General features: G+C 42.1%; 1 protein-coding gene across 6 annotated transcripts in view; it reads left to right on the plus strand.

Moving 5' to 3' along the window:
• Nucleotides 1-27,498, plus strand: part of IQSEC1 (IQ motif and Sec7 domain ArfGEF 1) — a 351,634-nt gene that overhangs the window by 49,178 nt on the left and 274,958 nt on the right. The gene's annotated exons all lie outside the window — the stretch shown is intronic.

The following is a 27,498-nucleotide window of genomic DNA, read 5'->3' on the forward strand; positions in this document are numbered from 1 at the left end:
TGTTCAAATTGCCTGAAGATTTACTACTTAAAAAATTTTTTAAGAGTCCGTCAGTGCATAGATAGTTTTTCATAACCTGGAGCCATACAATGCAGGTGTGAGTCAAATATATTCTATGTTCAGAAGGTGGTTGCGTTAAGATAATTAACTTGCAGAAAGGTATGTAAAGATTATCTTAGCCAGAACAAATTTCTAAGTACTGTGTGGAAAAAAAATCCAATAGACTTGTACACAGAGTATTTTTGACAGAATTGCGATGTCTCAGGAGCTGATTCTCCTTGTGGAAATGCAGGGACTGATACAATCTATGGAACATTGGCACAATGTACAGAAAACTTCATTTGCGTGCCTCTTAGGTGACAGCTCTCGGAAGGCTTTGGGGAGTTTGCAAATGGAAAATATTTTAAGGAGTTACTGGGGGCAAGAAATGGAACAGTTTCCTCCCGATGTCTATTTAAGAAGTAGTAGGCAATGAGGGGGAAAAAAATAGATTGCTTTAGAAAATAATACATTTGAGGGTAGCTTGTGACTGATCGCAAAGCTTGCTGTCAGAAATTCTGCTGGATTCTCTGGAATAGTTCAAACAACTTTTATTAAATCATGTTCCTGACAGGGAATGTACTTTTTTGGCCATAAAGCAAAGCTGTGATGGTAGGATACAAACCCAGTAGCGGGGCAGTCTGAGCAGCCAGTCTGTTCGCTCCAGGCTTCAATGGGAGCCCAGCAAAGTGTGTTTTCACCGCGGCCCGGGCTGGAGTGCAGAAGCGATGGTATGAATATTCCTGGCTGTTCAGGAGACCTGTAAGCACCGAGCTGTTTCAGCCAGCTGTGTTACGGACTGGCTGTACTGCTCAGTGACACTGGCTTCAAAGCTTTTTGCCTCTTCAGTTCCCGTATCCCGCTGTTACGGTGCTTGGTGTTCTGCCGCAGCTACTCCGAGCGCTCGCTTTCACGTGGTGGTGCCTTGGCCACGGGTCTGTGTTCTTCGTGCCACTGGTGCTGGCCCTGGCTGGTGCAGACATCACATCTCTTAGGAATTCTCTGCTGCAATGAGGCTTGCCCTCCTTAAGGATTTTGACTGTCTGCATTGGCTCTTCCATTAGAACAATTCTTTAACTGTGAATTGAGTTTGTGCTAATTAGTCGCACCAGTCTAGAATCTCTCCATACATTGTTCATCATGATTACCTCTAGTTGTGCATTCTTTAAGCGACACGTGGGTGTTGATATCAATACTGACGGCACTGGTGCTGCAAAGGAGGCCGGTGGCATCCAAAGGGGCTGCTGGCGCCTGCCTGGGGCCGGCAGCTCCCATGGCTCGGCATCCGAACGGACGGAAGCTGCTTTGTGTGGGAAGAGGAACCGTAGGCATTTGTAAGGTTACAGAAACGTTCTCAAAGCAAACCCTGTTTAAACCTTGGGTAATCTGAACGCTTGGGGAAGTTTCGACTTCTATTTACCAGTGAACCGAACTGAAGCTTATTTTGTAAACAAGCTTTAGGGTGTGGAAGCTGAAAAATCCAGTAACCTGCAAACTTTTCTGTGCTTACAAAGCTGTCTTGCAGTTCGAGCTAGTGTAAGAATGGCTGCTGATGGCAGATTTAATATTTGTTGAAATGTTGGGAACGCAAAGAAACCAAGAAATTTGATCTCATGCTTGTTCCCTCTGTTCATAATTCACTGTTTCAGTAACGATAATTTTACTAGCAACTTTCCTGCCGGCTGTCCTTAATACTGTATGTTGTACAGGTATTAATGTAATCTTAATAAATGTATATTAGGCAAATGACAGTTGTTCTTCCTGCCCGCTGGCATCACTGCTGTGTAGGTATTTAGGTTATTAAATAGTTTTCTTGATTTCAGTTGCATTTGGCCAACTTTGCCTAGGTAGCCCATGGGCACTGTGGGCTAGGCGCGAAGTAAAATGTCACCAACCTCTGGAAAATGGGATATGAATATTTTTCTTAACTTATCTGTGTAACGCAGTGGGTCTTTAGTGGTATTTCTGTACGTTCACTTCTGTTTTCAAGATCACTTCTGTCCTTTAGTTCCAACTTCCTTCAATTTATTTTTTTTTTTTAAATAAGTATATTTAAATAGTAAAAGCTGGTAAACTAAACGATTTGGACTACCTTCTCATTATTTTGCTGCTGCTTACTAGCTTCTGTCTGTCTCAGTTTGCTGCTCTTGCCACTTGCTTAGGAAATAAGCTATGAAACAGAGCGCGCTGCTTGTCCCGACGTGGCAAGACTAGCACACTGAGATGGAAAAGCTTCATGTAAACTCCCTGTGATATACGTTGGTGAACTGAAAAAGGAAAACTAATGGCTGTACTCGAGAACAAGGACTCCTGCATGATCTCAGGACAGACAACTGAGACTTTCCGATGCAGGGATTTGAAGTTAACCCAAGGGTGAAGCTGATGGCTGGAAGTGATGGGCTGATAGCTGCCATTACCACCCGTAACTAGGTGGTCCTAGTAGCACCCTGCCCCTGCTGGGAGGATGCTCGGTGAGTGTTGCATGAGCCTGTGAGCACACAATGGACTGCAGCAGCCCAGTGTGCTAGGAAGGTGCTGTATGAAGCCAGGACCTTTGAACTCCTGACTGCACCTGGGCACGGCTGCGCTGCTAGTTCTGCTCGTACCTGTCTGTGCTGGTAACACGGGGAAAGACCTTTGTGATTTTGAACCTGGTGCTGTGTAACTTCAGCAGTATATGCTAGGTCAATAGAGGGAGAAAACAGTTAGTATACTTATACGGTTCTGAGTCAGCTCTGTCAGAGGTGCTGAGCTGCCGGCAGCTGCTGCCCCTTCATAACTTTGGTTGTTTTGCATATGTGAAATCAGACTCAGTTACACTTCTGAAAACCTAAGCATTCAGCAGGGTTTCTGAAAACCTTACCCTAAATTTTTTCTTCGGCATGACTACAGAGGAGTTGAGTGTGTTACTTCAGTGAAAGCAATTGCAGTCACTTAAGTGGCATTTTTTTGAGGCTTATTCTAAATCCTTTTAACTAAGATTGGAGCTAGAGGTGGGCTTGAAACAAACCCAGTCTCTCACCTTTCCTGAACTTGAAAATTTTTGTTTGAATGTTTGGCTTCAGTGTGCTTTCAGCTCATATACAAGAGCGAGAGTTGAATGCAAGTACTGATTTCTTTCAGAGTAGTTACGATAAGGAATATTGGCGTACTGGCAAACTTGTCTGAAACTATCAAAAATAAGTTTATGATCTGATATGTCCTCTCTAAAATAAGCTTTATTAAGGAATTTAATGGTAATATATTTGAATACATGCTGAGTTCTTTTTCAAGTGGCAATTTTAGGTCTTAGGACCCAGAAGAATAGGTTTCCTTTCCTCATAAGGAAAAGGCTTTTTTTAACCCTATGCTGGCAGAAGTGATAGTCCTGTTACACAGAAATTCCTTAACTTATTTTATTCCAGCTGGACATGTCTTGCTCTGTAGAATAACACCAGGTTAAAATCTAAAATTAACTGCCCTTTTTTACTGAGCTAGATCATTTGAGGAAATAACTCTTTCCGTAAAAAGAACAATGTTAATCCAATTTAAACGTGCATTTTTGGCAGAGATGAGCAGTACGTAGCGTCACAGAGCACATCTGAAGCACCTGTGCACCGTGATGGTGTATACAGAGCTGGGTGGCATAAAATGTACTATTTTCTGTGAACTGTTTTCAGAACAGTTCTTCACAGAATACACAGCAAACTCGCGTAGGAGTTTCTAGATGTGACCCTTGCCGTGTCAGCCTTCAGGGAACTGGCTTGGGGCATGTGTTGGGCAGGAAACCTGCTGCAGTATTCCCCAAGCCTTTTGCACCAGATTTCTAGGGGACAGTCGGGAGAATGTTTCGCTGCCGTTCAAACAGGTGCGGGAGCAAAGATACCAGTGAGGAAATGGTCACGATGGTTTGTCAACAGTGCAAAAATTAGTCTCGGACTAACATTTAAAGAATGAAGTTTAACTGGCTGGCTTCCAGATGCATTTCAGATTTGCATGGGAGATCATGGATCTAAAATTCCTGTAATTGGAAAAAGTAAACCCAGTGCGAAAGGAGTAGAAATGAGTTTATAAGACAGTATTTGCTATAGTGTTTGAAGGTTTCATTTCTGTAACATATAGGGTAATGAGAACAAACAGATTTTTGCTGTCCTTTGACCTCTGTTGCTTTATAAGTTACCATGTACTGCATGAGAGAAAGCTTTTTTCATTGGTGAATGAAAAGGTGGTGCTTCAATGTAACTTATGTAACTTGTATAAAAATCACTGCTATGGCATGAAGTGTTCGAGCAGATTTATTCTTATCTCTGCAAATAAATAACCTATATAAAAAAAAAAAAAGAAAAAGCACAGTAAATGTAGTGAAGCCAAACAACATGAAAGTGACTGGTGAGTTCCTGGGTTAGGTGAGTAGTTTGCATGCTTGAATGAAGTAGTTTATGTAAGGAAAAATAGTTAGATTTCTGCTTGGCAAAAATTCAGTTATTAAAAATAAGCAACAGGTTTAGAAAATAACCTGCTGTGGCTTCCCTGTGCAGACGTGTAGCTTAAAAATGCTCTTACATTTCACATCCTTTCTGGTCACTATTAGTAACTAGCACTTTACAGTTGAAAAGACTAATAATTTCATTTTTAGTTATCTCTGCCTGTCCATAGAGAAGTCACAGCGGTGCTGTGACACAGAAAGATGTGCCACAACACCTGCTTTGTGGAACCATTCTCAAAGCTGATTTTTTTTGTACAAATAAGTGGCCTGTGGAAATCAGGATTGATGCATGAGTAGCCAAATTAAATGTGAACCTGAAAACCTGAGGAATACTAGTTTCCTTGTAGCTCCCATTGGAAAAGGGCAATGGGGTGTATAGCTCTGTTTCCACATTTGAAAGGCGCTGCTTTTATCCTCCCAGCAATCAGCGCTGCTTTCATGCAGTCTAATTCTGAGAGCATGAAAATGTATTTCTGAGCAGATGTGTGCTGAAGTTTGTGGTTGTCTGCAGAACTGCCCTAATGGGGTAATACCAAAGCGCTGCCCATAATTGTGGACTGAAACAACTGGCTTATTTTTAATCAGCCCATAACTATTATTAATTGATATTTATGTAATATCGCAGATTCATCCATGGATTAACATATCACAAATGACAAAATACCAGACTGCCACAGAAGTAAAATGAAGCATTTTTTGTTCTTGTACATCTTTTTTGGGCACAGGAAGGATAAAATTTTATCCCAAGCTACTGAGAACTTGTGTGGGTAGAAAAGCATCCAGACTGAACTTTAGGGTTTTTTTTGCAGAGCTATAAATGATAATTTTTTTTATTGTAGCTGTGTTGATTTTCTCAATTTTTTTGAAAACACTCTGGCAGCGTGCTGCAGAGCTGGGATCTCTCTGTATGGAGAAGCTATTTCAGGACTGAGATTTGTACAGGTCCTTCTGAGCTTAGGCATTTGTGCTTGTGATAACGGTATTGCAAAGCCAGTCACAGTGAATGTTTTGAAACTTCTAACACTAGTGAGGAAATACCTTTTTCTGGAACCTGTTGAGCCATCCAGAACCCATAATGCTTGGAATAAAGACTTGCAGGCTGAATCAAAAGATGTATGACAGTGCTGGCCAAGTTGGGTTTATTCCGCTATGAAATCTTGACTGTGCTGACCTCAGAAGGCATACGCTAGAACTCTGAAGCTATTCACATCTTGGTCTTCAAAACAAGAATGAAGGGTCAGCTAAGTGTAACTGGAAGGGGAAGTTTGCTTTATAGAGCCGTGGGCGGGGGGATCTCCCAACTCGTGCACTACACAGCAGCTGGGTCGGCTGCGTGTTTGAGATTTGTCTTCACTGAAACATCACTTGTTCTTATTCCTTGCATTACGACTGTACCACGTTTGCAGGAGCTGTTTACATCTTTCCATTAGGATATGCTGCGGTAGCAATTAGGTGAAAAATTCAGAAGTGGGAAAGTAGGAATTGGTAAGGGAAATGCTTTCAACATCTAAGTGATGGGGTTTTATGCAAGTGTCTTTAGTAATGCTGCCATTTACCTAACACCATCATTTCAGCTATCCTCCAAGTATCTCCTTCAGACTTCTTACTTCTGCAGATATATCTGTGTAAAAGCAGTATTGGCCAAGTTCTCTCTGGAAACATCTCAAACAATAATTTTTGGTATCTCTTGGAAGTATCCTAGCTGAAAAAGTGTGATTGGTTCTTTCTGTGTTTGTGCGAACTGATGGGATCCCGAGTTGGGATCCAGATCCAGGCAGCTTGTACGGGCTTGCTCTTGACAACGTTCACCTTACAGTCATTTTCACTGAGAAAATACATTCAAGCTCAGTCAGATGTTTTTAGAATGTACACAGAATTTGTGACTTTATTTAGAAGCTGGAGATCAGAAAGGCAGCAATATGACTTAACCCCTTCCACACACTCTCCTTGCAGTCCTAGCGTAGTTCTGGACTCGTAGCCACAGTGAAATCTGCAGGCTCCTCTGTTTCCAGCACGTTCTGTGTGTGGCTTTTCCTCTGAGCGGTCTGTCATTTGTTAACGTGGCAGCTGAACAGCAAATAGAGGACAAATACAAGGAGGTGTGTAAGAGGGATGTAATCCACTAGCTAGGTATTCATTTGTTCATATTACTACTTGCATGAACACAAAAATGCATCTTTAAATACTGTGAATTCCAGTTCAGCACTTGAAATAATACATTATCTTGACTTTTTTTAAAATTAGTTCTATAGAATTATGACTACAAGACGAAGTGATGAAAGCAATCCTCTTACTGCTTTCTCTTTAGGATGAAAGCAATTAAGCAATGTTATAAATGTTGGAATCTAACAAGATATTGGTATATGTTGAGATTCATTTATGCACATTTAATTGAAAGCAGAAATGATCAGCAAACATCAGTGTAATGACCTGTACTAACCTTGACGTGGTTGACTAATGAAATTATGCCTTGTCACTAGGGGTATATGTTAATTTCATTGAGTTATTTGCCTATGAATAAGATTATTCATAAGATCTGAAAGCAGTACCATGCAGTCATCTTTTCATATATTCTTAGCCATCGCATGCAACTCTGTGCATTAACTTACTAGAAACAAACAGAAGCGCTTCTGGTCTTTTATAAGCAGGAACTTTAAATGTCAGGAATGAAATCATCAAACTTAATAATGCTGTAGGTGTGTATCACAAGATTATTTTTCATGAAAAGTACAGAAAATAAGCACTCAAACTATTACGTTCATGTTCTGTGGAAGTGACAAAAAGTACACATCGTGTTTTTCCATCTGCCTCCAGGAATCTACCCCATCCTTTCCTTTGTGTTTGCTCTAAGTACTTGTAACAAGTGTGGAAGTGGGTGAGAAACATCACGCTGCAGATTCTTGGAGTTGAATTGGAGTTGAAATGATGTGGAATTGCTTTCTAAGTGCTATATGGTAAAACTTAGTAAAGGGCGGGGAGGGATTAAAGAATAGAATATATATATATTTGTCGAAGTCACTGAGGCCAAATTAGATAGTATCTTTTAATAAGCATCTACTTAAATGTTCTCATCTCTTCATGCAAATCTGAAGTCGCTTCAGTAAACATAACTCAGACTCGGTAACCACTCTCTCAAGGCTCTATCAGTCCATTTAAAACCCCCAGTTCTAATAAATGCTGGCTGGTTTCTTCTGCTACTACTCCTGATGGCTGAATTGGGTAGCTGCATAGGCTAGGCTGGTAAACCTGACATGGAGAATGGTACAGACCTTTATTTATTTTTGGCTAAATGAGATCTTACCTTAGTATTTGTAAAAGCAGCAATAAGCAAAATAATAAGGCTTCCTTAGATCATTTGTCTCAGATGTGCAAATGGCCAATTAAAACAAAAAAAATACCCAATCCACAGTATTAATATATGCCTTTAGTTGTGGTTGTTGGTACTACTTGTTCTCACTGCCATAGCTGCTGCTCTGTAGCCTTCCATAGGTGATACAGAACAAGAGAAGGCAAGTGACTTGTTTGCTTGTTTTATTTTTCTTGGCTTTCAAGTTGCTGTAATTTCTTGAGAAACAGGATCAAAATATTACAGTTCTTCAGCACTTGTGTAGTTTTCTAAAGCAGTTAATAGTTATGTTTGTGTAATTTTCCCAGTTTATAGTTACATTCAGTAAAATATAAACCCAGCCTTGTTCTAGAATGCTTGGTCGTGAGCAATTCCCTGACACTGTCTTCTGCGTCACATATATGCCCTTTCTCAAAGGCTCTTGCCGCAGAGCTGAGCAATACTCTTCCCAAAGGTCTGAGCTGGTCTGCTGAAGAACCATGCCATCTGAACAGCGTTATGTAGGTGCTTTGGTTTTTATTGTGGGTGGGTTTTTTTTCTTTTTCTTTAGGTATCTCCTTCTGTAAAACACAATACTCTAAGAAGCAAAGGCTTGCCACATAAAAAAATGTACTTGACTCTTCAACTTGCCCTGCACGTACTTTTCTTTACCCGTGTTGGCTGCCTTGAATGTACTGTCTCATATGTTCACTTAATTTCTTAATATATATTTAGGGCAGATCAAGAGAAATTGCCTGTGGTGGTGTTTCAGTTTGTCTACAAGCAGTAGTAGTTGCGTGCCTGCTGGTAAAGACAACTGGTTGAACTGCTCTGATCTGTACTAGAGTACTCCTCACTAATTGTGCCTTACTTCAGAATACTGGATGCTTTCAAGCTATCACTTTTCAAGTGGCTTAAAAAGTGGAGAAAAATCTTCCCAGTCAGTCTATGGATTATTGATATTTTTGTAACATATTACTACTTCAGGCATAAAATTCTTACTGAAGTTTCCTCTTTGTGTCTTGGTCTGCGTTATCTAAAACTGTGAATGATTTGAGAAATGGAATTTATCAGTAGTGTTGTCTAATATATGGCAGTTCAAAGATTCTCTGTAAATCAAGTATTGTCTCAGAACCTGGAACTGAGACTAATTATGTCCAGTAGGTGCTTTTAACCTTCCACTAATCATTAAGAGATAAGGTCAACAGGTTCAACGCTTCCACATGGAAACTTCCAGGAACAATATCCAGAAAGTAAACAATCCCTAGGAAGTGATACAAGTATTATATCTTGTTTGAACTGTACGAGTTAATTGTTGGGTTTGTAATGGTGACATTCTTGCTCTTCGTGCTTCTAATACATCTATTGTGTTGAAATGAGTGAATGCATGAGCATTGCGCTCTACCCTAGACGTGACTCCAGTCTGCAGCGCTTGCTGGAAGGATGGACACCAGTTAAAGTTGGTCTGTGCACAGAAAAAAACAACCTACCTGAGTGATTGAAGACAGATAAATATAAGCTATGGTTAACAGTGGGATAAAATAATTCGGGTCAAAACTAGTATCTATCATCTAATTAAATTTTGTCGAACCTTAATTACATTTTCTACATAAAATCAATCACGTTCAAAGTCTGTATGCTTGAAGTTTGTGCCATAAGCATCTCTCAGATCTGTCCTGGGCTTTCTGTGTACGGTGAAGTGTTGAGTAATGACAGGAAACTGATTTGCTGTCTGAAGCTTTTCAGCTTGCAGAAGTCAACTCGAGCACTAATGTACGTAGGAAGACTTAAATTTACTGTGGTATATCAAAATCCAGCAGAAAATTCTGAAATGCGTGTAGTCTTGCAGTTAAGAGACAGGGAAGATGAATTAGTTGGGTTCGATAGGTGGCTTGAATTTTGAGGTACTAAAATAAAGGCTTTTCATAGGAATTTACCTTTAGAGTTAACTTCGGTATGACTGCTAAAGTTTTAACTTCCTCACTTAAAATTTTAGGGTTGTTCAGACTTCTTCCAGGGCTGTCTTTGAATGATGTGGTTAACGTAAGTAGGGCAGTGTTTTAGGGACTGTGCTGAACAGATTTTGCATTCTGAAGAGCTGTGTAGTATTGTGATTAAGTAGAGAAACTAGTATTTCTTACTATAGTGTAGCAGCTGAGCTGAACTCGTCTTAAAAAATAATTGGTCTGGTTCACGTCATCTAATGACAAAGCTCTTGTCGTATTCAGGCTTTCATAATGAAGTTCACTTGAGAGGACTCTTAAACCTTAATGCTTTGCTGATGTTCAAAGCAATAGAATTCAGAAGATCCTGTTCCCTTAGTCATAGCTGCTCATTTGTCTGAGTTTTCTTGGGGTATTCGAAGAATAAGAAGTTTTGGTGACAACAGTGTAGAATAGGATGATCTGTAGTTATGTGGCATTAATATCATCTTTGGATAAGCTGAAATTGCTTGAAATGCTGAATTTGCAAGTGCACGGTTACATACCCTGAGGATATTGAAAGCATGGACGTAGGCTGTATAAAAGTCCCACATGGCTGATGGGGGAGATCGATGTAACTTAATAGTCAAATGAGCACAATGCATAGGACATCCAGCCCTGTGAAGTTTGGTGCAAATAGCTGAAACAAAAATAGCCCAGTGACAAATCATATGGATTGCTTATTTTTTCTCAGGCAGGATGCCTTGCCTGCTGGCTCACAGCTGCTGCCCAGCTCCTTCTACAGCGGAATTGCTGCACGGCAGAACAAACATTGCAGCGAGATCTCTCTCTCCCTTTTGCCTTCGCAGGGAGCGCATTACAATGCATGCTGAAGGGATGTTTGCAGGAAAGGAAAACTATCTTTGCAGTTCAAGGCGCGTTCACAGAAAATACTGGCTGGTAGACTTGATGCAGCATACACAGCCAAGTGTATCAAATTCAACGAACTGCTGCTTTTGAGCTGGGGGCTGGGAACAGAGTTTCCCTCTCTTCAGCCTCCTCACCCAAAGTAAACGGCACTAAAAAGATGAAAGGTGGTCCTAATAAGGTTTAAATCCATACAGCGTGCACTCTTCTGTACAAAAGTAACAAGGACCAGATGTCCTCTAAATCCTGTATTATGGGATTTATTCTGGTCTTAAGTTTAATTGTGTTTGGATATTTGTAATTCTTCTGAAGAAACATATATACTTCTCTGTTTCGGGTTAAGAAAAATAATCCACCACTAATGCGCATACCTCCTAACTTTCTTCTCATTACAGTTCAAAGAATTGTGACAATTAAGATGCAGCTGAAAAGGCTTCAGTGGCCGAAAGACAGAGCATTTTTAGTAAACTGGTACATTTTGTGCTGATATCGCTATGGGAATCATCATGTCCTTGCTGCTATCATCTCTTGCCCTAGTTAGAATAAAGTTAGTATTGCTGTGGTTGTGTAGGAATTACACTTTTTGATAGTGGCCTAACATATATCTATATAATGAGGGACTTATAATAAGGACAGACTTGCAATACACAAAAATACACTGTCTCCTGCAGTCTTCCCACTTCTCTGCCTCTGCAGACAAACTTGCTGCCATACAAATGCATAGGTGCCTAATCTTTGCTAAAACCTGAAAAGCTGGTGATTATCTAAAGAAGGAATTGTACTGAAAATCTTCTAGTTGCGTGGCACTTAGTGTGGAATTGTAAAGTCTGTCTAAACGACTATATGTAGAGCAGAAACTTGGTGCAGCTTGCAAATGTACAGATGTGTTTTCAAGCGAAATGTGCTTACCCCATTGTATCTGTGCCGTCCTTGGCCCCTGTTCAGCAGTGATTGAATACCACATCTGCAGTAACCACAAATGGAGACTAGGCTGGGCCTCTGGAATCATTATCTACAAGAGCTGCCTTTTATGTGAAGAGATTGGTTTGGGAACTCCTTGTGCCAGGTAGCAGTGATCCATCAAAATAATTTCATAAACTAAAGTGACTATTCAAATGCAGACAGTGATTTATTGTAAAAGAAAAGAAATCTTAAATTTCAATATGTATGTAAAGAAGCTTCTGGAGTATCATCGGTGTTTGATCTTTGAGCGTAGCTATTTCCAGGAGTGGAATGTTATTGCTTTTGTAATGTCAGAGTACTTACTATAAAAATGGGCTGTTTGATGGATGAGCATCTGAACGGATGCTCTTCCCCCAGTTCGACACCTATTGCATACAAGCCTGTGTCGGTTTACAAAGCTGAATGATGCTTACGCATTTTGGGCGCTGAGCCCCTCGAAGGCAAAGCCTGGTTAAGCAATTAGTGTATCGAGTGCCAGACAAATACTATCAGCGCTTCATTTGCTTGTGCCAGTTACCATTCATTGGGCGTTATTTAAATTTCTCTAGCAGCTCAGGCACTGCTAAAAATAAATTCATTTGTTTGTAGACTTCTTTGACAACAGCCAAATAAAACCCCGTTACTGTATTTTGAACAGAAGGCACAAAACCAAATAAGCGCTCTCTGAATTTGGCTAAAACTTGCTGTTGCATGGCTGAGACTGGCTATACGCCTGCTTTTTTTCCCTTCCTACCCCCATTTTCTTTCCTTTTGAAAACTTTTTCGTACCAGTGTGCTCTTACCTAAATGTGTGTGTTAGCTGGCCCGAGTAAGGAGCAGCTCTTGTTTTTTTTGTTAGCAGTGAGCGCTGTAGAGCAATAAGACTAAGAAGTGGCAGCAGAGGAGCTGTTAAAGGCAGTGCTTGGGGCTGGGAACACAGGGCAGGGGCCTCGAGCGCGCGTCCCTGAGTGAGGAGGAGGAAGGCTGAGCGTGCTGGAATGCAGGCACGGTTGGGCTCTGTGGCAGGGACCTCTGAAAGGTGAAGTGATGGACCTGGGCTTCCCGGCAGCAGGGGAGCGCTGAGGAGCTCTGTGTTGTTTCAGCACAGCAAGTGAGGGCAAAAGGAGATGAAGAACATCAGTGAGGAGGACAGATGGCATCTGTTGCGGTATCTTGGCTGTGCCATACTACCTTTTAAATGTCCTGGAGCTGCAGAGCTCTGGAATGAATGCTGCTTTTAGGAAGCGAAAATGCTGAGATGAAATGTATTCTATAAACTAGGTTTTCCTATCTCGCTACATAAGAAATATATAGAAAGGATGCACAGTTACTGCATGAGCCAGCAGCCAACCCCATGTTTACTTCAGTCCTGCCATCTGCTCGCTGGGCCAAAGGAACAAACAAGACTGCCCATCACGGACCCAGCGGGAATTAGGGCTTGGATCCTCGCAGCTCAGTTGCTGTAGCTCTAGTGGGGCACATGGACCCATGTCCATGGGCATCAACTTGATAAGGTAATGCTTAATGAAGTCCTAGTGGCACTCTGCTTTTTACAAAACTTTCTCTTTCTCTCTCTCTTTTTTTTTTTTTTGGGGGGGGGGGGGGTTTATGTGAAAAGGTTAAAGTGATTTTTAGCAGGAAGAGCTAACCTCTAAGGTGCAGAACTGTGAATGTGCTCTTACTCCGGGTAAATGGATAGACGCATGATCTGCTTCCACTCAGGGTAGTATGCTACCAAATATCGGGTCTGAAACACATTACTGGGAACAATGACACAAAATGTGATTTAGCTTTGTAATGTTGTAAGGATTTAAAAACGAGAATCACCAAAAAATAGCCCCTCAAATCCCCAACAACAACCTCTGAAGAGTCATTGGTTCTGTCTAGAACAGTATGAGCTGTTGGGGAGTGCTTTGATCTAAAGAAAAATAAAATATAGCGTATCAGTGTCAAGAGGCAATTGAAAATACCAAATAGCAAATTGAAGGGAAAATCAGGTAAAGCTGATGGTGCAGGGGTCTCTCAGGGGGTGTTTGGAGTAACACAGAGGATAAAGAGGGTATTTGAAGTAATGCTTCTAAAAGCTGAACAGATTAGTTCAAACTCTCCCTGAAAGTTGTAATTGTACTGAAGCTTGCATTTGGGGGCTGATCTTAAGAAAAAGATTAAAAAAAAACCTACTAAAACAAAACCAACACAAGCAAACAACCCCCCACCCCCAGAAAAGGAAACTCCAGAGACCATGCCAAGCATTGCCTCCCCTCCCAAAACAACACCCCCCCCCCCAAAAAAAAAACCCAACAAAACCCCCCCGAACAAAATACCACCCAAAAGATCCAAAAATCAAACAAAACCCCCCTAAACCGCCAAAAACACTTGTAAGGCATTTTCTGGAAGATAAGAACTAGGCTTTGTTGCTCCATCCAGTACCAAAATAATCTCAAGAGCTTGTGACCTTGAGATTACCTAAGGAAGGGCGTTTTGTGTACGGGTGGCTCAGGCAATAACTGCTGCAGGTTTAGGGACAGGTGGAATCTGACTAATAGCAAGAAAGCCATTAGCTGTGCGTACAGCTGTTATAATTGAAACTGAGACCTCCAGGCGTCTAAAAGGAAGCCAAGAATCCTGTCTATGGGATTTTCTCCTATAGTAGAAATTTTTTTTGTGTGTGCAAAGTTTTAATAGTTAGCGATTACAGTGCTTCCAAAAATTTAACTGAGGTGAGAGCAAGCACGTCCAAGACTTTCATTCTTTATGCCTTCAATCTAATGTACGCTTGGTTTTGGCTTCATCTTTTCAGGTTTTTGAGTTCAGTCTTAATTGGAGAAAAGGATTATATCGATGGCAACAGAACTCAGGTCTGAATTATACCCATGTGGCCACTGAAATCAGGATGACTTCAGGGGCACGTTACGTGGTTAGTTAACAAAAAATGACTGGGACTTGAACGTCTACCAAAAATGACTGACAAAGTCAAACAGCCCCCGTCTCGAGTGGTGACATGTCTCTTCCCAGTGAAAGCCATACCAATTCCACTGGGAGCCAGTTTTACGTCTCCATATGTTTCAGGTTGTCTTTGTATTTGGTGTCAGCCCAGCAACTGCCTGTGTAGGCTCTGAGGTTAATGCAGAGGTTAAGTACACTCAGGCTTTTAATACTTTTCATGCATCTTAGTGTGAAATTTAGTTTGTGCTCTGAAAGCACTGTTTTATTCTTCGAAACGATAACTTTGCCATTTTAATGACACGTCACTCAGACATCTAATAACCTCTGTGTGGAATTTAATGTGCAGGTGCTTCTTTTGAGATCAGACTGAAGTGTAGTTTACGTTCAAATTTTTATCCATGAAGTACTTTGGTTTAAACTGCATAGGGAGGCTTCGGATGCTGCGTTTTGATTTGTAATTGTTGTTGGATCAATGACTGAATGAATTCCTGGCATGGATAGCTGACACCAGCTATGGCCCCAGAAGTTTTATTGTTTCTTCTTTCTCCTTATGGAATAAACATAGTGAGATCTTGTATGTAAAAAGTAAGTGTAGAAATGTAATGACCTCCAAAGCCTGGGGATTAAAAACATACATTCCAAATGTGGAAAATCGTTCATTCTTGTTGAAGGTTTCTTGGCTGCTCAATTTAACCAATCCACACGTTTGTCTAAAATACATTTTGACAAAACCGCTCTGCACAAGAATAATTTTATTAAGGAAATTACAAATACTTGATACAAGTGAAGGATGAAGCTTGATTTGATCATTTTTCTAAACGTTTATGGCTGATGACTGCATGTTTAGAGGCTAAATTGATGATAAAGGGTTCTGCTGTAGATACCATCATATTCAGAAAAGCATCTAGCTGCCATTAGAGGCAAGGACCTCTATAAGGGAGTATTTTAATGGGAGCCATGACTGTTGAAAAGCCATACTTGCATCTTAGCTGTTATTTTAAATGTAAGATAAAAGGATGCACTCCTTAAAATAAAATTTTAAGGACATTTTTCTTTCTTTGTAAGGCCTTGCCTGTAAGTGGAAAGGCAGTCAGGAGTAATCCCTGTCTAGTGGCTTGCCACTTATGATCAATCTTAGTTTAAGCTAGAATAATGCCTTCTGTGGGTATATTCCATACAGAGGAACACCGATTGCTAATGCTTTGTAATACTTTGTACTGCTGCAGGGAAGTTTCTTCCACTTGCTCATAAAGCAAAGGTGGTTGCAGTATCATGGAACTTCCTTAGACATTTCCGATGTGCAATTATATGTACTAAAAATTTACTATGCAGTTCTAAATTGTTTCTGAGGTTAAGCTGCATTCTCGCTTCCTCAGCTATTAAAAAACCCAAGCTCACTCAATTAACTGAGCTGTAAAGCAACTTCTAAATGAGTTTTGTGAAGTTACTAGTTCCTGAGCTGTGGCAGGGATAAACACGCCTGCAGGTCAGAGGGGAAGGAGTAAGTGGCTGGAAAAGTTTCAGCTGCAGGGGAAGAAATAAAGGAATTGGCTCATTTATAAAGTGATTAATGAATAAGAATGAGATGGTTTTCAAACAGAATTGAAGCGTACGCACCATTTCACTTCTTGCAATATTATTTTCTTGTAAACAATTACAAATTGCAAACAATTGGGGGGAGGGGGGCGTGAAAAGAGGTGGAATGGTTTTGGGAGATTTTAAACCTGAGATACTTTAGGTACTCTTTGGATTCAAGTCTTTATTCTGATGCTGACTTTAAGAGCACCCCCTGCTTATCAAAGCAAAATATTTACTTCCCTTCCATATGGCTCTTTGGCAGTATCCTTACTTAGATCATAAATTGGCTTCACTGCAGCTTCTGATTGCTTAATCTCATGAGACAGGTGTTGGTGCTGGACTTCATGTAAAGCAAGCGGGAACCACGGGGCCTTTTTAGCACGGTGATGCCATGTTCCGGAGGCGTTAATTTTACAAAACCATTACCGCTGCCTGCGGTGGGAAAGGATAGTTGATGACTTCTGTAAACAAAGCTTTCTTCCTTGGTGTTCTGTTTGTCTGTATTTTCTGTTCCATGGATCACTTTCTGTCCTACTCTGTAGCAGACACGAAGGGTTTGCATCCTGGATGAGCCTGTCCGCGAGGAGTGTAACTGGCCCGCGGTGGTGGTGCTGGTGTGGTGAGCGCTGGGCTGCTTGGGGCAGGGGCTGAGAGGGCACCTGTTCATTTATCCTCTGGTTTAATTGCCTCCCCTTCCAGAGATGGACAGCAAATGCTTTGGACAGGAACAAACTGTTTCCCACTTGCTTTGTGTTTGGACCACTGCTTGTTCAGTCTCCACACAGTGTATTAATGTGCTCCCTGAAAAGAAAAAAAATTGCCCCTTCCTTCCCTCCAGGTGACGTGGCCGTTTCTGGGCAGAAAATAACAGCATTTCTCCAGTTAGATAGAAGGGCCCTCAGGTAGTTGCATCTGTATGCTGAATTTTATGTGTCTTGGTTTTTTGTTAAATATTCAGGTACAGAAGGCTGTTCCAGGCTGCCCAGGCAGTGGTATGAGGTAGCATCTGCCCAGCGTGGGTCTTTATTTGCATGCTGGAAGAAGCGTGTTCCTCCGCCTCTCACTGAGCAGGCAGATGGTCTCTATAACCTTGATGTAAAGCACACAGCACAGCCTGTGGAGGGGGTTGCTTTTTGTGAAAACGCGGGACTTTGTACCCTGTCTGATGCTTGAAACTTTTCAGAAGCGAAGGGGAAGGAGAACCTCAAAGGTGCCTGGATGAGCACGGTGAGGGCAGGACAGCCTTGCCGCTGGTGGCCTGAAGCTCGGTGGCATATGCCACAGCGATCGATGGCTGGGCGGCGGCACCAAGCTGATCTTTTTACGATTCTCTCATCGGAGATTACTGAGAGTTTGGAACAGACACTCCTTGGGCAGCAGTGGCTGGAGGCAGTCCAGGAATAGATCTATCAAGCTCTTTATGGAGACCATATGCCAGTAGCTGCACTTGGTGTTTGTCTTAGAATATCATGGAACTAGAATGTTATCATAGAATATAGAAGAATATATAGAATAGATCATAGAATATCTATGGGAGATGAGTATTTGCTGGTTCTTGTGGATAGAGACCTTGTCTGGTACGGTTTAGCTTTAAAAGACAAAATGTCACCTGCTATCTAAGGCTGTTCCCGGTGTTCCTGGCCAGGCTCACAGCTAAATAGATTTCCTTAACGTGGCTGCTGGAAGTGTCTGTAACATCTTTGTCAGGACTTAGGAGGTTTTGGTGGCCACTGCCACAGGAGTGATGCGTTCCAAGAGCTGGAATAGAAGGGTGCTTCTTGGTGTGGGGGTCTTCTCCACAAACACAAGTGCACGCAGGCAGAGACGTGAAGACTGCTTATAGTAGATCTGTATTTAAAAAAAGGGGGCATCTGAAGTGACTTAAAATACCTAAAAACTAGAGGTACTTTAATAGGAGTTGGGGAAAATACAGGACACACAAAGTGTGGTTAATGCTCTTTCTGAAATAGCGTGCTGTTCCGGTGACCATTGCTAACGTGCTGTTATAGGTCTAATAGCCAGTCAATTCGATGAACTCATCAAATGGGTCCTATTTAAAGCTCTCAGTCTTATGTTGTGCTGTAATACAGAACTCTTTCTTGTTATACCTCCTCCTTCCCCAGCACGGTAGAGTTCACTGTGCTGTTTTATATCGGTATGCTTGGGGAGAATTGCCATAACGTGGTAATTCCGTGTTGCAGGTGAGTGTGCTGGGCTGGTCACGGAGGAGCAGTTCCAGCAGCAGGACTGGCAGTTGCCTGCATTGTTGCTATGGCATACAAGGGGAATTGGGCACCTGCTGTCTCTTTTTTTTATTTCCCACTGCCCCCCTTCAAAATGGTGCCTGAAAGCATGTTTTATATAACTTACATTGGATCTTTCAGCTGATGATTCGTATATTTACCTTGTTTTAATTCATCTTCACGATGCCATTTCACGTGGGAGATGGTGTACCTTCAAGCATGATCTGCGATGAGAGCCATTAGTCTTAATTACCAGCCCAGATTTAGTTTGTATGTAGTTCTGATATGAGTTTTAAGTTTTTTACTCTTTGGGACTTCAGTTGAAACTCCTTCTTCACTTTGGATAATGGGCAATCACATCTGTACCCTTCCTGCCTTTCTGCAGTCAGAATGTATCGCTGGGTTTTTTTGAGGCTATGAATGCACAGAGTGCATGAGCGGTGGGATGGTGCCCGGTGGAGTGTGTGAAGTGTTAAGAATAATGAAACAGAAAGCTTTTAATGTATTAATCATAACATGAAGCCAGCATTTAAAAACATGGAATAATACCAAAGAATAGTTTTTTTCCTATATCTTCAGGTGACCAAGGGTCCTGAGGCCTTAGCGTGAGGTTGGTACCTTTATAACTTGTGGAATTTCTTGAAAGGCTATGCATCCTGTGATGCGTTCAGCTTAATTATGTTGATGAAAAGGTGTCTTCTGGCTTTGATGATAGAAGCACTGTAATACGTACAGAAAGTATACGTATCTCTCGAAGAAACTGATGCACTGTACTGGAAAAGAGCTGTTCACTTGCTAGAGACAATACAAAGCTGTACAGCTAGGAAGAATATGACGAGTAAAATACAAACTGACGCTACTTAAAGTGCCAATACAAATGCACTTACAAACTGCTGAGCTACAGTTCCATCAAGCATGGGGATGTCAGCTTTTACTGATACCTTTGTTTTGTTTCTCTTCTATAATGCAATAAACCATCCCACTGGAAGTACTGGACGGGTATAGCTGTAAGCCAGCAGAACGGACGTTTAGTAATTAGAGGTATGGTTCTGCATTATTCACCTACTGCTGCTGGCGCAGAGGAATTCAAGATTTGTATGTGACATGGTACAAGAGGAGAATTAATCCTTACTAGAAACTGTTTGTTTATTATAATGCAAATGATATGCTGCAAAATTATGTATTTCTGGTACCTGGAATTGGAGAGGGCATTTTTGGAAAATTGCGTCTACCAAGTATTGAGTTTTTGTTAAAAGGAAGAATAGAAAGGTGAAAAAACAAATCTGATTTCAATGTATAATGTTTGCTGCATGAGAAGTGCACTCAGTTTTACCTTTGATTATATACAGTGAAAATTGTATGTTTAAAAAATGCTTCAGGATTACACGGACCTCTGGAACACTCAGACTCATCTTCTAGGCAAGAGCATCTTCTGTCTTCCCAAGGCTTTCACTGAGCCTAGTCGTGAGGTGTGCCTTGTTTGGGGGGGGTTCCACGATGATGTTTTTCACTAACTGCCTTGGAAGGGTGCACACATGCAGTTTTTAAGTTTCCAGTGGAAGAACCTGGAGGTGGAGCTAGGCGACTGCTCGTCCTGGTACAGCATGCTGTGGGGTGCTCCTGCCTTGGAGGCTCTGTTCCCACTATTAAAAAAGTGGAGGGAGCCAGGCTTCAAACCTCCCAGCTGAGTGACTTGCTTTTTTACTGTAGTGCAATTTTGTTCCATCACCCATTTTATTTTTGCTTAAACGGATTTATCAGACATGGTTGTTAATGGGGTAGCAGTATTAGTCTGAAGGATTTCAGGCAGTAATTGTGAAGACTAGCTAAAATGCTGGAGGGGAAGTGTTACAGCTCTCGGTCCTCCTATAATTGAAAAAAGTGAAGTATCTCATAAATGTTGACCCTGTGCTATCTTTCAAACTGACTCAGCAGTCTGGACTGTGGGAGTCTCTTCATTACAGACCCCGTGCAAAGTGACTGAGGCAGGAGTTCCCTGGCCAGGCAGCTGTGATGCTGGGGCAGCTGCCCTGGAACTTCCAGAGAGCCAGAGCTGCCCGGAGCTGGCGTGGCGGGGGCTGGGAGCCTCCCGTCAGCAGGACGTGCATCCCAGCTAGAGCCCCCTTGCAGGCAGGCTGCCGGGCAGGGGTGGAGAAATGCTGATTCCTTACTGCTCCAGGTCAGCTTTGGAGCGGTGATGTTGGCTGCTGCTTTGGCATCGCCAGTCTGGGTTTGTGGGCTTGGGGAGGTTGGAGCATATGGGAATCGCTGCGTTATCTTTATGTAGCTCCCCCTTTGTAAAAGGTGCTGCTTTCCCCTCTCCCAGTAAGCTCTCCGTATGCCTCAAGGAGTTACTGGCGTAGCTAGAGCCTTCCGAAATGAGGGGTGCTGCAGAGCACGAAGCTGCTGCTCTCGAGGTACAGGGTTGTATTTCTACGTGTGCAATAAAACCATCGCAGGGGTTATTTGGCCTGTTCCCATGGCGCTGAAGCAGCGGGGATGTTGGGTCGCGGCTGTGCCTCTGCAGTACCAGTCTTGCTGTCCTCGCTCGCTCGTCTCCGTGGGCCGGTGTTATGGGTGTATCGCAGCAGCAGCAGGAGGGGTGGGTTGTGAGCGGATCCCTCCGTCGGCTACTTCTGAGTAATTTGCCGGATCACAGCAAAACTGGGATGAGGGATGTACGGAGGGGGGAGGCACCAGTAAGCTGAGTGGTTCCACGCCTCAGGCGGAGCTACAGCCTCTCCGGGGCGAAGGCTTTGCTGGCTCCCTCATCCAGTGAGACCTGCCTGAGAGCAGCAGAGAGGAAGGGCATCGCTCGAGTCCTGCTGGTGTGTGCGGCAGTGAGAGCCTTGCTGCTCACACCGGTATCGCTGTTCCATTTCTAGTGCTGGTGTTTGGGTGGTGCTGATCACTGCCGTCTATCTCCTGTTCGGTTCATGTAGGCTTTAGGGCAGAAGAGATGGATGTGGAGATGCTCTAGCAACTTCCGTCATCTTGTATTAAGACACCCTCCCCCCCCCCCCCAGGTGATACATCTAGTCATTATTTGGGAGGTGAAATAATGACGACAGACAAACCTGTGGTGCCAGGTTTTAAGGCTGTTGGTTAGATGCCAGTCCTGAGTATTTTGAGTTTGTTGAATATTGCTAGGTCAAATGCTTGATGTTCACTAAAATAAAATTTCACATCTTTCTATTCTGTTAGGTAAATAATTGTTCTGGTTTGTGACGTTGGAACACTTCTAGCAGTTTACGGGTTTGTTTTTTTTTTAAAAATCACATCTGTGACATGTGAGTCTCCTTCTGTTGTTATTTTCAAGGAAAAACTTCTCTATGCTTTTTCTGTTCTCAGTATGCAGATAACTTGATTTCAGAAACATACCTCTGAAGAATGAAGTAGTAAACCCCCCTTGATTGGCATTGCAATGGGGAAACTCCGTTTACACTGCTTTTTCCTTTGATGTCTTTGAGCTTATCTTTATTCTGACTTCAGACATCTCTTTCCACAGACTGCTCATTACTAGCAGCATCTTACCTGCTCCTAACCCTAATGTGCATCATGTGTGACTTGACACATGTAACCTTCTGAAAGAAACTTTTTGTTTTGTGGAAAGTTCTTAGATCCTGTCCTGGAGGATGCCAAACCAAATGGAAGTGCTATATTCAAGATGGCCATTGAACTTTTTCATATTATTTGGAAAAGAACAGAAAAACTGTTAGGGTATTACTGCTCTCAAATAATCCGTGAAAATAGGAGTTTTCCTACTGTGAATGATAGGGGGTTTATCTCAATATTAAATCAAAATGCAGTGCAGTAATTGTACTTCTGTAATTGATTTATTTTTTTCTGTTTCCACTGTGATGGGCAGATCCAAGAGCATGTTTTTGCAGTGAGTGCTCATTCCTTCATTCTGTTATGCATAATAATAAAATACTTATGAAAAGGCTATAATTAGTGGTGGAATTCATAGTTTCCTCATCCTGAAACTTACCTTGTTAAAATGGTACTGACGGGACAGGTCTTACTATGCTTAATATTTTGTCACTGCTTTTTAGAGTCCAGCCCAGCAGAATTTTTCTGACCCTGTCTGATACACAGAGCCTTGCAAGCTCACCCATTTTTTTGGAAAGGAAGATCTCCGTTCCATAGGTCTGTGTTACGGGGCGTAGTGCTCTGGGCATCACTGGCAACGTGCTGGTGCTGACCTAGACGTCCTGGCAGAAGGGCAGGGGCGTGCTGGCCGCGGGCTCGGTGGGCTTTGGGTGTCTGTTACGACTGTATGTGCAGCAAGCAGAGCCACTCTCGTCAGACTCCTGGAAATGAGTGTTTCTTAACAGAGTATTGCTCATCTGCTGTGATCCATAGGGGCACATAACATTGCTCAGATGCAGTAGATGAAAATAAAAATCCTAGGAAGCGCTAATAGGCTTTAGATGGGGGCCTGGAAGTTTCCTGGCAACATCTGCCTTGTTTTGAATTGCTGCTCAGAACATAAATGTATAGCAACTTTATACTGAAACATGCTAATGCCTAGTTGTGATATGAGTAGTACTGTTTATGGAGCCCTTAATGAATTCTTCCTGAAGCTTTTTTCCTTGAAGGTAATATGTTCATCTGCATTACAAATGCTGAAAGTCTTAACGTATTACAAATGAACAGCCTGGAACAGGTGTAGTTTTCTTTCTTGAGGCAAGTTCTGTGCTCAGAGCAAGGCTTCATCAAATGCATTTGTTGTAGTATTTGTGCTATAAAGATTTGGTTCAATTTTCATAAAAAATGAAATTAGTGCTCTTTAGTCTGTGGTTACTGTATACTCATACCTGTAGTAGGTCTCCTACTGAAATAAAATTAGTTCTTGTGGCTTGCAAGAAGAAGATGTATTTCAGATGGAGTATGATTACTTAGCATGGAGGTTTGCCGTGCTGTTGCAAACCTTGGCTTTTACCCAGTTTGTTTGTTCTGACGGGAGTGACAGCTCTAGGTGAGGAGGTACGGCTGGGCTGGGTACCACGCGGGCGCGTGTGGGGCGGTGAAGCTGTACTGAAGCCCTGTCCACTTGGGGGGTTTACAGTGAGGTTCCGGTTCTTTTGCCTCTTGGTCTACCTTGCCATGTCATGCAAAATTTTGCATCCTGAATATGAAGCTTAGGCAGACAGAGTTTTGAAACTGTTGTTTCTACTTTCCATATAACCTGGTTTTTTAAAACATCGCCATAACTCTGCTCATTGCCTAGATAAAGTGTCTGCTTAGCTGGAAATTGTTGCAGGGGTGGTTGTGTATATCAGCCGATATAATACGCCGTAATGGTTATGAACGATATTTTATTCTGAAAATGATTACTTCATGACTCAGACGGAAGCAGCTTTACATTGTGCTGTTTCGCTTCTAAGTATAGCTTTAAGTGTAAACAAATAATCAGATGACATAAGGCTTTCAGCTTGTTTGTTATTCCTTTAAGAGGAGGGAATAATGGAGAGAATTGAATGTTTCCTGCTGGAGCGAGCCAGAGATGTGCTGAGACCTTTGGAGTGAGGAAGAGCCATGGAATGAGCTCTGCCTCTGAAGCTGGGCTGCGTCGGGGGCTTAAGCCCCTGCTGTCACCTAAATGAACAGGAGACTTGCTCGCCGGGAGGGGAACCTCACATTCCCAGTCTGAGTGGCTTTTGTGTCTTGTGCTTGGCTCAAAGATTTTGTCCACATTGTGATATTCCTGGCTTTCAGTTTTTACAAGCTGAAAACCTCCCACCAAGGATGTTTTGTAGAAAAATTGCCAACTGCCTCTGCAACTGGAAGCCAAGACACCTTTTGTCATTGCCCTACTCGGTGTATCTGTAAGAGGACAGCGGTGACTGTTCCTTGGGTATGCAGAGCAAAAGATAGTGAGTCATTTTGGTAACGTGAATGGAGATGTTTTCTGAAATCTCCAGTTTTCACAGATGCGGACTGACAGGGTGATGGCAGTACTTTGTTTAAACTAAACAAAAATAATTCAGGATTTTGATCGTTACTTTGGTTTGTGGTCTCCTGCAAGCCTGAAGTACTGGTTTTTTTTGGGTTTCTTTGCACTTGTTTTTTGGTTCAAGGTTTGTTGTGATAGTACCTGTTCCTGCTGGCCTCTGCTTGCAATGGGACGATGGTAAATACTTCTAACAGCAAAGTCACTCTTGCTGCCGTTGGCTGTAACAGCCTCAGGAGGATGTGTTTTGCCCTATTTCCTACTGAGAATGAAGTCCCTGGGGTCAGGAAGAAGACAAACTTGTACTTTAATGGGGTGTGTGAGTTAATATTTAGTTCTGCTCAAAATGAAATATTGGAAACCAGCCAGAGATGAGAGATCCTGGAGAAAGCTGCATGACATTTATCACGTTGCTGATACAACTTATCTGAACAGATTATATTCTGTTTAAAATAGTGTAGCATAGAAGATATTATATATATTGTAGCCTTTCCCCACTTTAAGGTCTACCTTAAAAGAAATAATGTGGTATATTGCCAGAAATTTTGTCACCTTTCTCCTTGTTTCAGCAGTGACGGTATCATTTCTTCTGTCTGGGTCAAAAGGAAAAAGAAAAATACAGAGCCCAGCACATGCTTACAGTGTGAGCAGAAACATTAAATATTGATCCAAATTCCTGGCTTTTAAAAAATGCGTAAAGAAAACCTAATGCCTTATTCCAAATTACAAGTGGCTTTTTTCAGTAGCATGTTCGTTCAGCCCTGCAAACCAATTACTCACTCGTTCCCTGAGTAAAACTGACCATCTCTGAATAACTCTTTGGAATCTACTCCAGTAAAGTTTAGCCTTGGCTTTTTTTTTTTTTGGTTAACCTTTGGGGATCCCTGAAATGAAGAAGGACTGGTGGTCCATCTTCCCTCAGCCTTTACCCTGTAGCCTTGCCCTAGCTAAAATCCTTCTGGAGCTTTAGCAAGAGGAATAGCGAGTTGATGGGGAGATGGTCTAGGATGGCTGGTTGCTGCTTTGGGTGACCGCAGAATACTCTGAGTGCCTAAAGACGTTTCCCCTTTGTCATTCTGGTCAAGGAAAGGCAGACAATTCAGACATTAAAAATGCAGTTGTCTCAGCTATAGTTGAAAACTTGAAAGGCACAATCAATTACACGTAACATCTTTTTCAACTGCAAGGTGTATGTTCTACAAGATGTAATTTGCTGAAAACTGAGTGTGGGAAGTTGTCAGTTAAACACTTAATTCATTATTTTTTTTATTACTCATGGGGATGCATAGGTGAGCTTATTTCTCTGCCTCCCCTTGCATTCATGTGGCTGTCAGGGGTTAGATAACTGTGTAGAAAAAAGCTACTGTGATGTTGCCTGTTGTCTATCAGAATACGTAAGTGTGTCTAAAAACGTGACCACTTGAAGTGACGGACAGGCTTTGAAAAAATGAGAAGGGAAGCACGGGAGCTGATGAATTAACACTGTGCCAGCTTGGAATTCATGAAGCTGCAGTCTGAGGATAGAATTTAGTCCTGTGGCCGTCCTCTCCTCCCCTCTGCTCTGGTCCCTCTTGGATGTGTTGAGGGGTGTGTGTGCAGACGGAGTCGGGCTGCTAGGTAGTAGGGCAGGGTGCCGGGTTGGAATGCAGCCACTGCTGATGTCTTGCGCAGGTCGGTATGTTGCAATGTCTTCAATACAATGAAGTAATGCAGCTGGATGTAAAGCCATTTGATATCAGATCCTGTCTTCGTTACCAAGAACTGGCAAAGTGTTCTCTCTTGAATATTTAAGAGCTTTTCTGGGTGTGGATTTGTGGGATTGTTTTTCCATTCCATGTTGTTTTATAAATTCTTTTTAATGTGCAGTAAAATGAATCTTGTGATAACAGATAACGATGCCAGTAACACCCAAATTCTCAGAGCTGTTAAGGTCAAGAAAGTTCTTTGTATGGGTAGGTACTGCATCGGGTACGCGAGATGCTACAGGAAGTTTTTTACAGTGGTGACAGAGATTGTTAAACGAAAACTATACTTCCTTAAATGAAAAGCAGTGGTGACTCTTCATCTCAAGTAAAAAGACCGTTGTAACTATTTCAGAAGAGTGTATATTGAAACAGAGTTCAGCTCTGCAGCAAACCTTGTGGGTTCTCCACTTTGCTGGGTGTTGCAGGCTGAGATTGTGCCGTGTGGCTGCTTACAGCACTCTGCTTTCCAGGCAGAAGTGGATTCTCTTGGCTTTGGGCAAAAGAATTTTCCACTGTGCTAATTTCTCTTCTCTTATACAGTATTCGATGATGTCAGCTGTCAGAAACATACTGATACGCCTACTTGTAGCTATACCTGGCCACCTTTCTGTCCCCTGCGCTCAGCCCACTGAATTGCAACGCTCCTGCTGCTGCCGGGCTCTCATGGGGCAGGGGGCTGTGCTCCTCTGTTCCTCCTTTCCTCAACTTGGGCTTTTAAAATCATCTAGACTTCTTTGAGCTTGAAGAAATTAAAGATAATGTCAGAGCATGTAGTAAAGGGGGAAAAAAACCCCAACAAATCATCAATTTTTGCTACCAATTTCTAAAATAGATTCTGATATTTAATACTTTTTGCTTTCTGGCATTAGAGTTACAAAATGTACTAGCCGTAACTTTTTTTTACTGCCTCTAGCATTAACATGCAAGTTATCATTGGAGATGGAGGTCATTCTAGTATTAAATTGGCTGTGGTTTTTTTTGTTGTGTTGTTCCCCACTTCAGTCAAACTAGGGAAGATTCTTTAGTTCCTGAGGAAGTACCTTTGTCTTTGATTTTGAGGAGGCAACTTCAGTGCTAGCATGTTGTCGCTTGGTAAGATGATGATGTGGAAGGGGTGTTCTGAGGCTGGTTTGCTCTGGAGTCTTTTGCGTTGCTTTGTCTGATTCCTGGTTTTGCAGAGCCTACTGATGTAGTTAAGGCTTCTGTAGCGCTGAGGCTGGATTATTTTGGAGTGGGGAAGGAGGGGAACTGGGCACACATGGTTGTATGTTTTCTTCTGGATTTTGTGTTGGTGAATTGCTGGGAGTATTGTGTTTAGGTTCCTCTTTGGAGAAGGAAACCTTGTTTGTATGAATGACACTAAATTAAATTCCCTTACTTTAAAAATATTGGAGAGGGAAGGGGGAGAGG

The sequence above is a fragment of the Falco naumanni genome, chromosome 4, assembly GCF_017639655.2.
Source record: "Falco naumanni isolate bFalNau1 chromosome 4, bFalNau1.pat, whole genome shotgun sequence".
Taxonomy (NCBI): Eukaryota; Metazoa; Chordata; class Aves; order Falconiformes; family Falconidae; genus Falco; species Falco naumanni.